Source organism: Emys orbicularis, chromosome 2 (genome assembly GCF_028017835.1).
Source record: "Emys orbicularis isolate rEmyOrb1 chromosome 2, rEmyOrb1.hap1, whole genome shotgun sequence".
NCBI classification, from domain to species: domain Eukaryota; kingdom Metazoa; phylum Chordata; order Testudines; family Emydidae; genus Emys; species Emys orbicularis.
In genome coordinates, this window is record NC_088684.1 from 141,727,005 (window position 1) to 141,740,799 (window position 13,795).

A 13,795-nucleotide genomic window follows, 5' to 3' on the forward strand; every position below is an offset into this window, starting at 1 on the left:
CTGAAACATCAGAGAAGTCAAGAAGTCAATCAAACTGGATCTCCTGCTTTGCTCCCTAGCTGCTCATATTATTATTATTATTTGTATTACAATTGCACCTTGAGGCCGCAATGGAGCTCAATGCCCCAGTGTGCTAGGAGCTGTACAAACACATAGTGAGAGAAAGTCCCTGCCCTCAGCAAATCAACAGACAAAGCAGACAAAAGGTGGGAAACAGAGGCAGAGAGAGGGGAAGTGACTTGCCCAAAATCACATGGCAGGTCAGTGGCAGAGCTAGGAACAGAATCCAAGGATTAAAAATTATATTTCAAAGAGTGTCCTTACCTGTGTTGTTCATCACAGCTTCTCTTAATCAAAGAACTGAAAAGAATTTAGGACTAAATCTACAAAGGGGCCCCATAGATGCAGTCAGCCTCATGCATACATAGCCACTTTCCAAGCTGAGAGACTTGGACTGTGTGAAGCGGGGCAGCCACCAGCATATTCGTCACCATGTCATCTAACCTGAAGAGTAGCACTGAAGGTGGGGTGGTGTTTTCAAAGCCATGTCGGAGATCTGGATGCCCTATTCCCCTCCATTTCCTTGAGAACTGGGTGTCCAAATCCCTTATGCAGCTCTGAAAATCTCAGTCACGTTGGTTAAAATAGTGGTGGCCGATTGATCCTAGTGCTTCTTTAGCTGGAGGTGATGATGGGAGCTCTTTCAAAAAAAGCTCGGGGGAGACAACGCTGTCTCTCTGTCTCACACACGGCATCATGTTCAGGCTATACGTTATTTTAAGTCTCTTCAGTCCAGGAGAAAGTAAAGTTTAAAGACACCTACTATATCAATAGGGCCCTTCATTTTTGTTTTTTATTTATTTAATTTTCCCCGGGAATTTACTGGTGTTTATTACTACAACAAAAAGAGGTGAAAATCGGTGGAAAAAACTATTAATAATTTTCTGAGTAAATATCAGGGTTTATTTTGGTGGACAGAAGAATGGGGGGAAAAGTATGCAGTAGATTAATGCTTTGATGAATGGAATTTAATGTGGTTTGCTGCAGAACTAAAACAGAACTCAAAACACAATTTCTCCTCTTAGTTTAAGAAAACAATATCACTCTAATCCCCAAATAAAACTTTTCATTGGAATAAACAGTTTGCTGTTGTAAACACAGAACTATTAGCCAATAAATATTGACATTTAAGAATTGAGCCAGATCGTTTGTAGCGCATACATTCCACTTCATCCTTTCCTCCTGTTTTTGTTTTTAAACTTTCCTTATGTGCTGAAACACATTCTGATACCAATTTTCATTTTCTTCCCATTTTAGTGGGTCAGATCTTTAAACCGTTCCCTGCTAATAGCTTGAAATGTGTCTGTGGTGTGCGTGAAATTCATCAGTACATTCAGATGCGCAGGCTCTTCAGGGCTTGCGTGGGTGCCTGTTTGTTTATTGTGTGTATCTTCTAGCGTTACTACCACAGGCTGCTTTGCATATACACACAGACTAATGTAGTATCATAATAAGATGCAATGCATGCGACATATGTATTTTCCTAATAAAGCAAGTTATTTTCTATATATTTGAATGATACAAAAGTAGGGTGAAAATCGGAAAAAAACGAATAATATTTTTTGTAAAACCCAAGATTTTTTCAGTAAAAACCAGTTTAAATTGAAAACAAAGGAGCCTATATATCCATAATACCCACCCTGTGGCCTGGTCTACACACAGTTTTATACCGGTATAATCATTTTGATTAGAGGTGTGTGAGTTTTACCAATTATACCCGGTGTTACATCAACATAAAGGTGCCTTATACCAGTATAGCTTACTCCTGTTCCCTCTGTCCCATATGGGAAAAAGCTATACCAGTATAAGCACTTTTATACTGGTATAAATGCATCCACATGAGGAGGGCAGTACTGTATTACCTATACCCATATAATGAAAGCAGTATAACTTTTGTGTGTAGACAAGGTCTGAACTTAAAACTCTGATCAGAATGGCATTGCTATGATATTCTTACTACATAGGGATCTCATCTTTCAGCCCTAACTCAGAAGTAGGTCTGCTAAAGACACAGGGTATGTCTACACTACGAAATTAGGTCGAATTTATAGAAGCCGGTTTTATAGAAATTGGTTGTATACAGCCGATTGTGTGTGTCCCCACATAAAATGCTCTAAGTGCTCTAGTCAGCGGACCGCGTCCACAGTACCGAGGCTAGCGTCGACTTCCGGAGCATTGCACTATGGGTAGCTATCCCACAGTTCCCGCAGTCTCCGCCGCCCATTGGAATTATGGGTTGAGATCCCAATGCCTGAATGATGCAAAACAGTGTCGCGGGGGGTTCTGGGTACATGTCGTCAGGCCCCTCCCCCTCCGTCAGAGCAATGGCAGACAATAGATTTGCGCCTTTTTACCTGGGTTACCTGTGCAGACAACATACCACGGCAAGCATGGAGCCCGCTCAGCTCAGCTCACCGTCACCATATGTCATCTGGGTGCCGGCAGATGTGGTACTGCATTGCTACACAGCAGCAGCAGCTAACTGCCTTTTGGCGGTAGACGGTGCAGCATGACTGGTAGCCGTGGGGCTGGCAGCCGTAGGGCTGCATTGCACCAGCCTTTTGCCTTTTGGCAGTAGATGGTATATTACGACTGGTATCCATCGTCGTCATATTGCGGTTCGATCAGAGGCACCTGGGCAGACATGCTCAGTCCTATTGAACTGTCTTGACGATGATGGCTATCAGTCGTAGTATGCTATTTTCTGCCAAGCGCCCAATATTTTCTGCTAAGCACCCAGAAGAGGCCGAGGGCAATCTGGGTGCTGGCAGACGTGGGGCTGGCAGACATGGGGCTGCATTGCAACACAGCAGCAGCCCCTTGCCTTTTGGTAGAAGATGGTATATTACGACTGGTATCCGTCGTCATCGTACTGCAGTGGCTGTCAATCATGGGCACCTGGGCAGACATGCTCAGTCCTATCGAACTGTCTTGACAATGATGGCTATCAGTCGTAGTATGCTATTTTCTGCCAAGCGCCCAGTATTTTCTGCCAAGCACCCAGGAGATGCCGAGGGCTATCAGTCATGCTGCACCGTTGTCTGCCAGCTTAAGATGTAAAAAATAGATTTGTTCTGTATTCATTTGCTTCCCCCTCCCCCCGTGAAATCAACGGCCTGCTAAACCCAGGCTTTTGAGTTCAATCTTTGGGGGGGGCCATTCTGTGTGACAGTTGTTTGTGTTTCTCCCTGATGCACAGCCACCTTTGTTGATTTTAATTCCCTGTACCTGTACGCCATGTCGTCACTCGCCCCTCCCTCCCTCCCTCCTTCCCCTGGTCCGTCAGATACTAGTTTCACGCCTTTTTTCAGACCAGACGCCATAGCTAGCACTGGGATCATGGAGCCCGCTCAGATCACCGCAGCAATTATGAGCACTATGAACACCACGCGCATTGTCCTGGAGTATATGCAGAGCCAGGACATGCCAAAGCAAAACCAGGACCAGCCGAAGAGGCGATTGCAGCGCGACGACGAGAGTGATGAGGAAATTGACATGGACATAGACCTCTCACAAGGCACAGGCCCCAGCAATGTGCAAATCATGGTGTTACTGGGGCAGGTTCATGCCGTGGAACGCCGATTCTGGGCCCGGGAAACAAGCACAGACTAGTGGGACCGCATCGTGCTGCAGGTGTGGGACGATTCCCAGTGGCTGCGAAACTTTCGCATGCGTAAGGGCACTTTCATGGAACTTTGTGACTTGCTTTCCCCTGCCCTGAAGCGCCAGAATACCAGGATGAGAGCAGCCCTCACAGTTGAGAAGCAAGTGGCGATAGCCCTGTGGAAGCTTGCAACGCCAGACAGCTACCGGTCAGTCGGGAATCAATTTGGAGTGGGCAAATCTACTGTGGAGGCTGCTGTGATCCAAGTTGCCAGGGCAATGAAAGACCTGGTGATATCAAGGGTAGTGACTCTGGGAAACGTGCAGGCCATAATGGATGGCTTTGCTGCAATGGGATTCCCAAACTGTGGTGGGGCCATAGACGGAACCCATATCCCTATCTTGTCACCGGAGCACCAAGCCACCGAGTACATAAACCGCAAGGGGTACTTTTCAATGCTGCTGCAAGCCCTGGTGGATCACAAGGGACGTTTCACCAACATCAACGTGGGATGGCCGGGAAAGGTACATGATGCTCGCGTCTTCAGGCACTCTGCTCTGTTTTGAAAGCTGAAGGAAGGGACTTTCTTCCCGGACCAGAAAGTAACCGTTGGGGATGTTGAAATGCCTATCGTGATCCTTGGGGACCCAGCCTACCCCTTAATGCCATGGCTCATGAAGCCGTACACAGGCAGCCTGGACAGGAGTCAGGACCTGTTCAACTACAGGCTGAGCAAGTGCCGAATGGTGGTGGAATGTGCATTTGGATGTTTAAAAGCGCGCTGGCGCAGCTTACTGACTCGCTCAGACCTCAGCGAAAAGAATATCCCCATTGTTATTGCTGCTTGCTGTGCGCTCCACAATATCTGTGAGAGTAAGGGGGAGACATTTATGGCGGGGTGGGAGGTTGAGGCAAATCGCCTGGCCGCTGATTACGCGCAGCCAGACACCGGGGCGGTTAGAGGAGCACAGCAGGGCGTGGTGCGCATCAGAGAAGCTTTGAAAACGAGTTTTGTGACTGGCCAGGCTACGGTGTGAAACTTCTGTTTGTTTCTCCTTGATGAACCCTCCGCCCCCCCCCCACCCGGTTCAGTCTACTTCCCTGTAAACCAACCACCCCACCCTCCCCTCCCCCCTTCGAGCACCGCTTGCAGAGGCAATAAAGTCATTGTTACTTCACATTCATGCATTCTTTATTAATTCATCACACAACTAGGGGGATAATTGCCAAGGTAGCCCGGGATGGGTGGGGGAGGAGGGAAGGAAAAGGACACACTGCAGTTTAAAACTTTAACTCTTATTGAAGGCCAGCCTTCTGATGCTCGGGCAATCATCTGGGGTGGAGTGACTGGGTGGCCGGAGGCCCCCCCACCGTGTTCTTGGGCGTCTGGGTGAGGAGGCTATGGAACTTGGGGAGGAGGGCTGTTGGTTACACAGGGGCTGTAGCGGCGGTCTCTGCTCCTGCTGCCTTTCCTGCAGCTCAACCATATGCTGGAGCATATCAGTTTGATGCTCCAGCAGCCGGAGCATCGACTCTTGCCTTCTGTCTGCAAGCTGACGCCACCTATCATCTTCAGCCCGCCACTTGCTCTGTTCATCCCGCGATTCAGCCCGCCAGCTCTCCTCTCGTTCATATTGTGCTTTTCTGTAGTCTGACATTGACTGCCTCCACGCATTCTGCTGTGCTCTGTCAGCGTGGGAGGACATCTGGAGCTCCGTGAACATATCGTCCCGCGTCCTCCGTTTTCTCCTTCTAATCTTCACTAGCCTCTGTGAAGGAGAAACATTTGCAGCTGGTGGAGGAGAAGGGAGAGGTGGTTAAAAAAGACACATTTTAGAGAACAATGGGTACACTCTTTCACGTTAAATTTTGCTGTTCACATTACACAGCACATGTGCTTTCGTTACAAGGTCGCATTTTTCCTCTTATATTGAGGGCCTGCCGGTTTGGTGTGAGAGATCACTCATGCAGTGCCAGGCAACAGATTTCGGCTTGCAGGCAGCCATGGTAAGACACAGTCTTTTGGCTTTTTTAACCTTCTTAACATGTAGCGCTCTCATTTCCCATACCAAGCACCCGTTGGGTTGGCCATTTAAAATGGGTTTGCAATGTAAAAGGAGGGGCTGCGGTTTCCGGGTTAACATGCAGCACAAACCCAACTAACTCCCCTCCCCCCCCCCCCACACCCAATTCTCTGGGATGATCACTTCACCCCTCCCCCCCACCGCGTGGCTAACAGCGGGGAATATTTCTGTTCAGCAGAGCAGGAAGGGGCACCTCTGAATGTCCCCTTAATAAAATCGCCCCATTTCAACCAGGTGACCGTGAATGATATCACTCTCCTGAGGATAACAAAGAGTGATAAGGAATGGATGTTGTCTGCATGCCAGCAAACACCGGGACCATACGCTGCCATGCTTTGTTATGCAATGATTCCAGACTACGTACTACTGGCCTGGCGTGGTAAAGTGTCCTACCATGGCGGATGGGATAAGGCAGCCCTCCCCAGAAACCTTTTGCAAAGGCTTTGGGAGTACATGAAGGAGAGTTTTCTGGAGATGTCCCTGGAGGATTTCCGCTCCATCCCCATACACGTTAACAGACTTTTCCAGTAGCTGTACTGGCCGCGATTGCCAGGGCAAATTAATCATTAAGCATTAAACACGCTTGCTTTTAAACCATGTGTAATATTTACAATGGTACACTCACCAGAGGTCCCCTGTGTGCCCTCAGGGTCTGGGAGCACGCCTTGGGTGAGTTCAGGGGTTACTGGTTCGAGTTCGGGGGTTACTGGTTCCAGGTCCAGGGTGATAAACATATCCTGGCTGTTGGGGAAACCGGTTTCTCCGCTTCCTTGCTGCTGTGAGCTATCTACATTATCTCCATCCTCATCTTCCTCGTACCCCGAACCCGCTTCCCTGTGTGTTTCTCCAGTGAGGGAGTCATAGCACACGGTTGGGGTAGTGGTGGCGGCACCCCCTAGCATGGCATGCAGCTCCGCGTAGAAGCGGCATGTTTGCGGCTCTGCCCCGGACCTTCCGTTTGCTTCTCTGGCTTTGTGGTAGGCTTGCCGTAGCTCCTTAATTTTCACGCGGCACTGCTGTGCATCCCTGTTATGGCCTCTGTCCTTGATGGCCTTGGAGACCTTTTCTAATATTTTGCCATTTCGTTTACTGCTTCGGAGTTCAGCTAGCACTGATTCATCTCCCCATATGGCGAGCAGATCCCGTACCTCCTGTTCTGTCTATGCTGGAGCTCTTTTGCGATCCTGGGACTCCATCACGGTTACCTGTGCTGATGAGCTCTGCGTGGTCACCTGTGCTCTCCATGCTGAGCAAACAGGAAATGAAATTCAAACGTTCGCGGGCCTTTTCCTGTCTACCTGGTCACTGCATCTGAGTTGAGAGTGCTGTCCAGAGCGGTCACAATGAAGCACTGTGGGATAGCTCCCGGAGGCCAATAACGTCGAATTCCGTCCACACTACCCCAATTCCGACCCGCTAAGGCCGATTTTATCGCTAATCCCCTCGTCGGAGGTGGAGTAAAGAAACCGGTTTAAAGGGCCCTTTAAGTCGAAAGAAAGGGCTTCGTCGTGTGAACGTGTCCAGGCTTAATTCGATTTAACGCTGCTAAAGTCGACCTAAACTCGTAGTGTAAACCAGGCCACAGAGCCTCCCCCCTCTGGGTGTAAATCAGGAATAACTCCATTGATGTCAATGGAATTACACCAGTGTAAAACTGTGTTAGAGGCAAATCAGGCCCCACGAGACAACTCAGAGTTAAGGCTGCAAGGGTCTTGACCCTTTGCTAGCAATCTGGATAGTACTCTAAGCACCAGGGCCCCTCAAAAGTATATAGGCATCTAAATGGGATTGTAATGCAGGTAGGTACATCTTTACCCCAATATAACGCTGTCCTCGGGAGCCAAAAAATCTTACCGCGTTATAGGTGAAACTGCATTATATCGAACTTGCTTTGATCCACCGGAGTGCACAGCCCCGCCCCCCCCAGAGCACTGCTTTACCACGTTATATCCGAATTCGTGTTATATCGGGTCACGTTATATCGGGGTAGAGGTGTATCTAAATATCTTTGATGATCTGGGCCCAGGTGTCAAATGCGGGCAGAGTTGTCTCAGCTCTTCTAAGGCAGAAACACTGACTTCTATACAGCTTGTTATAAGGGGTCTTTTTAATGTGTCCTTTAAATAGATATAAAATCTCCTTTCTCCTCTGCATGGACATTAACAATCCCCCAGCAGCTTTCAAAGTGTAAGGGTTTGCTCCAGGCTCATGGCCAAAATCTGCTCACTCCCCACTGCTGCAGAGTGAGCTGTGTACTGGTTCTCTGTATGACAGCTGGCCTCCTGCCATGATGGTAGCCTCCCCTGTCTGTATGGGGCTGACAATGAGAGTTCCGTATGTGGCTTGCAGGAAGTAGTCAATGGCAAACTGAATTGGGAGGAGGAAAGGCACTTAGAAATGTAAGGGTACGTCCTTAGTGGTTATTAAGAGAGTGCGAGTCAGTCCCGTGTGTAGGAGTGAATAGGGGGATGACATGAAAGATAAGGTGAATATGAGAGCAGGAAAACGGATTAAAAAAATCAGTGAGATGAGGGAACAGTTGTGCAGAGCCCTGAAGGTGAAGATATGGGGTGATCAACTATTTTCCACATTTGATTATATCTATATCTGTGGGCATTACAGCTGGAGTTCCCAGCATGCTGGGAGGTGCAGACAAAAAAGTCAACGTTATATACAACAGGCTTATAAATCCATCTCTGCCTCCACCCACACCACCACAATGTCACCCAGTAATGCTGCGGACGCTTCCTTCAGAGGAAAAGCAACATAGACCATAAGTTGTACTCACATCTTCAGCTAAGAATGTCTCATGTGGGCTCTGTGTTTGGGGGGGGTGGGAAAAGGTGCGATCTGATGCTTTCAAGTCTTCCTGGAATTCTGACCAGTGTCTAGCCTCTAAATTTTAGGTGTCATAATAAAGAAGTTCCGCTTGATCTGTTGGTGGCAGACTGTCATGCTGTTGCTGTGAGGGCACAACAGAGCAGAGCTGCACGGAGGGTGAAACCTGGATCTACAATTAATGCAGCAGAAAGTGACCTTTGGAACACACTGGACATCCAGGAGTAGAATGTATAAGGCTAGGACTTTGGCAAAAAAATGAGAGGACCAAGTGATCTAATGGCTTTTACTATACAAAATGAAATAAACTAGGCTAGGCAGAATCAGATTTTATTTATAATTTTGACTGGTAATATCAATGGTTTGTTGTAAGCTTTTTTAATTTTTATCTATTTAAATTTTCACAGTTGCAGGAAATTATGTGGGGGAGAGGGGAGGACCAAAATGATTTAATGACAGTAACTGTTGAGATTAAAAGTTAAAGTTTTATAACTGTTAAACACAAATTGTCAACATCACATGTCAAAATACACAAAGTAAATACCCTTAAGTCAAACTCTAGTAAGTTCTCAAATAGTTCTTTTCTTACTTTGCCTATCTGTACATTTTGATCATTAATGAAAATATTTTTGCATTGACTTCAGTGTACAGTGAAATCGACATTTACCGATAATTACCCCCAAAAAATCTCATTGTTCCAAGTCTAAATATAGCCAAAATGACTAGGTCAGAGAACAAGTCCTTACTGAGACCATTAGCAATAGCCCAATGAACTTTGGCAGATTTCAGTTTTCTTACAATGTTTTGTAGGTGGGAAATTGAACTGAGTCCTCGCCAACTACACAAACACTGAGACCTATTCACCTATTTGTGCTCAGAGCTATCTTATGATGGAGCAAAGGATGATGTCAATTTATTTCACAGGATGTGGACCTTGTCATAAGTGTTATTATTTGTCCGTTCAGTGCCAGCAATGTGCATGTGGATGATTTAGTTGGGGATTGGTCCTGCTTTGAGCAGGGGGTTGGACTAGATACCTCCTATGATTCTATGATATTCTATGACAAAAGATGAGACACAAAAATAAAGCCATTTCCTGCGCCAATGAGCTTCCAATCTAAGCAAGACAGAGTCGACACTGGGAACCAAATGAAGAAATAAGTTGGACGTTTGTTTTTATTTGTATGGTAATATTGTCGACTCACTTGTAGGCATTCAAAAAGATGAGGGGTGAGGAAGGATTTTAATGGAATAAGGCTGGCAATATGACAGATTCACCAAGGACTGAATGAGAAATTATGGAATTTTGAAGAACAGCTACCAAACATGTACAAACTTGGCTCTGGTAAAGTAATCCTATAATGTTACAAATTCAGAGGAATCTCTGTTTTGTTATTTATATATAAAAAAAAAACAGCATGTAGCTGATACACAGAGATAAGAAGAGCTCAGAAAATACGGGAGAAGAAAATGTCATATAGTTTGAAAGATTCTTTTGAGGGATTATTTGGTCTTTGTTCCTTGATTTATATTTAAAAGATGCAGATGAAGAGCATAGAAGTACTATGTAAGCAGTGTGTCTGAATGCAGTTGTTTGCTAGGTGTCTTTCCTTCCTTAATCACACATGCCTTGAATTAAATAAAAAGATAATTTACAAGCTAGACTGAACAGATTGATCCAAATCATTTACAGTTTTTAGATCTTCCTAAATTAAGTGAGTCCAAATTTTGCTGCACTGTCAATATGCCAGGAGCCCAAGGGCTGTCCCTATTTAGCATAATCATGAAGCAGTTTGCATCCAGCCTCTAATACAGAAGGGTAGTTGGTACATCAGATGAGTCAGAGCACACGATATCCTGATCCAGCATTCTTTGGGATAAAGTTCCTTTCGCTTTGCCACTATGAATTGATTACATGAACGTGAGGCAAAAATATTGTTATATAACAACCTCTGCACCATCACATCACCAAATATTAAAGAAGTTGTTGTGTAGAATGCTGTAGCATAACATCATGGTAACTCAATGGCTACCCTAGGCATTTCTGGCAACAACAACAAACAAACAAACCCACTGTTGCTAACTCTGGGAGTGCTGGTGTTTACAGTAAAGACACTAAAGTAGACAAGGCTCCCAGTGTTTTTAAAACCCTATCATTTGGCAGGTGCTCAGATCAGGGTTGGACACCACAATGCTTAAAGTGACCACAGGCGATTTGTCTATCTGTACTAAAACTATCACGGGTCTGCATCACTTTTAACAAAAATGAGCAAGTTTTACCAACCCTCCCACCCCCAAAACCCTTGGGTAGTCACAGCCTCCGATGGTTGGAGGATATCACATTACAGCACAGGTTGACCTGATAGTGGCATTTCATGGTGATGCCACATCATGATACAAAGGTTTGTGATTTCCCAAGTGTTTTGATGTTTACAATGTAGCAACAATGCACAGAGCTGTTGTGAAGTTACCATAAAGATGCAAATTCTGTGTCTTCAAGGCATCATCACATCACTATGCCAAATGATATGACATCACAATACAATGATGCCATGAAGATAATAAAGGACCCACAACCTGGTCATGTGCACCTCTACATCATCACATCAAGAGGCCAAACACTGTGATGTGACACTGATGTCATACCACAGTGACTTCATGGCATCACTTGGTCTACCAAACGTAGCCACATGCACTGCAGCATCTTTACATTGCGGTGTCACAGTGACTGCAGAGATGACACAGCACAGTGCCACAAGGGTACGTGCGTCACAGCACCATGGCTACACCAGTGTCATAGCGACACTGATGACATCACACAAGCGGTATCACAGCACCACGGTTACACTTCTGTGTCACCATGGCACTGATGACATCACACAGGTGCATGTGCTGCAGCACCATGGTTACACCGATATATCAGAGGGCCATCAATGACATCACATAGGCGCATGGGCCGCAGCACCATGGTTACACCGATATATCACAGCGACATCGATGATATCACACAGGTGCATGCGCCGCATCACCATGGTTATACCTCTATGTCACAGCGACATCAATAACATCACACAGGCGCATGCACCACATCACCATAAACCGATATATCACAGCGACATCGAAGACATCACATGGGTGCATGCGCCGCAGCACCATGGTTACCCCAGTTGTGTGACAGTGTTGCTGATGTCACATTGGTGCACGTGCTGCAGTGATGTAAGGAGGGTGCTTGCGACAGCATCGACGACACATGCTGATGTCATCAACTCTCCCATACCAGGGCCCGGAGAAAGGGGCCTGAGGCCCCCCCATCATCCCCCCCCATTATTTCCCAGTATCCTCTTCGGCCTCCCTGATGTCATTTCCTGTTCCGGGGGGGCCACAGCCAGGCCTCTTCTGAGCGAGACCTCGGCCTCGCGTCGCCCTTACCTGGGCGGCCTCCCCGGGCCTCGGGTCCCAACCGGGGCGCCTGCGAGGGGAGTCAGCGAGCGGCCTCCGCCATGGCTCCTTACAAACGGCCAGCGGGCCTCGGCTGTAACGGCAGTCCCCATTGGTCGATCGTCCGTCACGTGGTGGGCAGGCTGAGCATGACGGGAAGTGTAGTTCCGCCTGGCAGCTGTTGGCGGGGTAGCTCGCTTGTAATTGACTAACGCGCTGGGGCGAGTGAGCCCGCTCTGGCTCCAGCTCAGTAATGCGTGGGAGTGTAATTAATCTAATTAATGAATGAGCGTGAATTAGCAAGCCAGTGAGTTAATGGGTGCGAGTGTAATTAGCAAATGAGTGGATGAATGAGCCAGTATGATCAGGGACCTAACTCGAGTATCCCTAAACCAGCAGTTCTCAAACTTTTGTACTGGTGACCCCTTTCGCATAGCAAGCCTCTGAATGCCAACCCCCACCCCTTATAAATTAAAAACACCTTTTAATATAGTTACCACTATTATAAATGCTGGAGCTAACACAGGGTTTAGGGTGGAGGCTGACAGCTCGTGACTCCCCCCGCCCCGCCCCCATAACCTCACAACCCACAGTTTGAGAACCCCTGCCCTAAACCTAGCAGAGGCTGGGACTGGACAAGGGATAGGTCACTCGAAATTGTCCTGTTCATTGGCCCTGAAGCATCTGGCCACAGTCGGAAGACAGGATACTAGGCTCAATGGACTGATGCAGCATGGCCACACTTAATGCGAATGATAGCTGGTCCATGATATGAAGTTCACTGGCATAGTTATGTCTCTCAGGGGTGAAATCCACACCCCCGAGACGCATAGGTATGCCACCAGCTTAGACAGTGCTAGGTCAAGGGAAGAATTCCTTTCCTGCTTTGGGGGAGGTGGATTACTTGTACTAACAGGAGAACCCCTCCCGACAGCATCTATACCAGGGGGAGGCAACCTGTGGCACGTGTGCCAAAGGCAGCACGCAAGCTGATTTTCAGTGGCACGCACACTGCCTGGGGTCTTGGCCACCGATCCAGGGGGCTCTGTATTTTAATTTTAAATGAAGCATCTTAAACATTTTAAAAACCTTACTTACTTTACATACAATAGTTTAGTTATATATTATAGACTTATAGAAAGAGACCTAAAAACGTTAAAATGTATTACTGGCATGCAAAACCCTTATTCAGAGTGAATAAATGAAGACTCGGCCCACCACTTCTGAAAGGCTGCCGACCCCTGATCTATACTGACACCCTTAAGAGCATTACCACTGTAGCTGTTTAAGTATAGATGTAACTTTGTCAGTGAGTTAATGGGTGGGAGTGTAGCTGAGTGTGAATTAGTAATTATGTCACAGGGGGTGTGCAAAGGTGTAGATGTGAATTCGGGCTTGTCTAAACAAGAAAATTTGTACCATTTATGATACTGTACCAACATAATTAAACCACCTAGATCTACCGCTATAAAACATGCATGAACAGTTGTTCCAGAATAAGTGGCTTTTTGCAATTTAGCTTAATCGCCTTTCAAGGTCAGATGAACTAAAGACCACCCCCACATGCTTTTATACCAGAATAAGGGTAGTCATAGGGGCACTTATAGTGGCATGGGGCTTTAAAAATCACACTTTACAGGGGTGTAACTTTCCCCAATGAGCCCAGGATTGCACCTGAGTTTAGTGAAAGAAAAACCTCATTAAAAGCACACTGTCACTTATGTGTTAGTGAATTATACATTCACATTGGACAAGGCCAGATCTTCAGAAG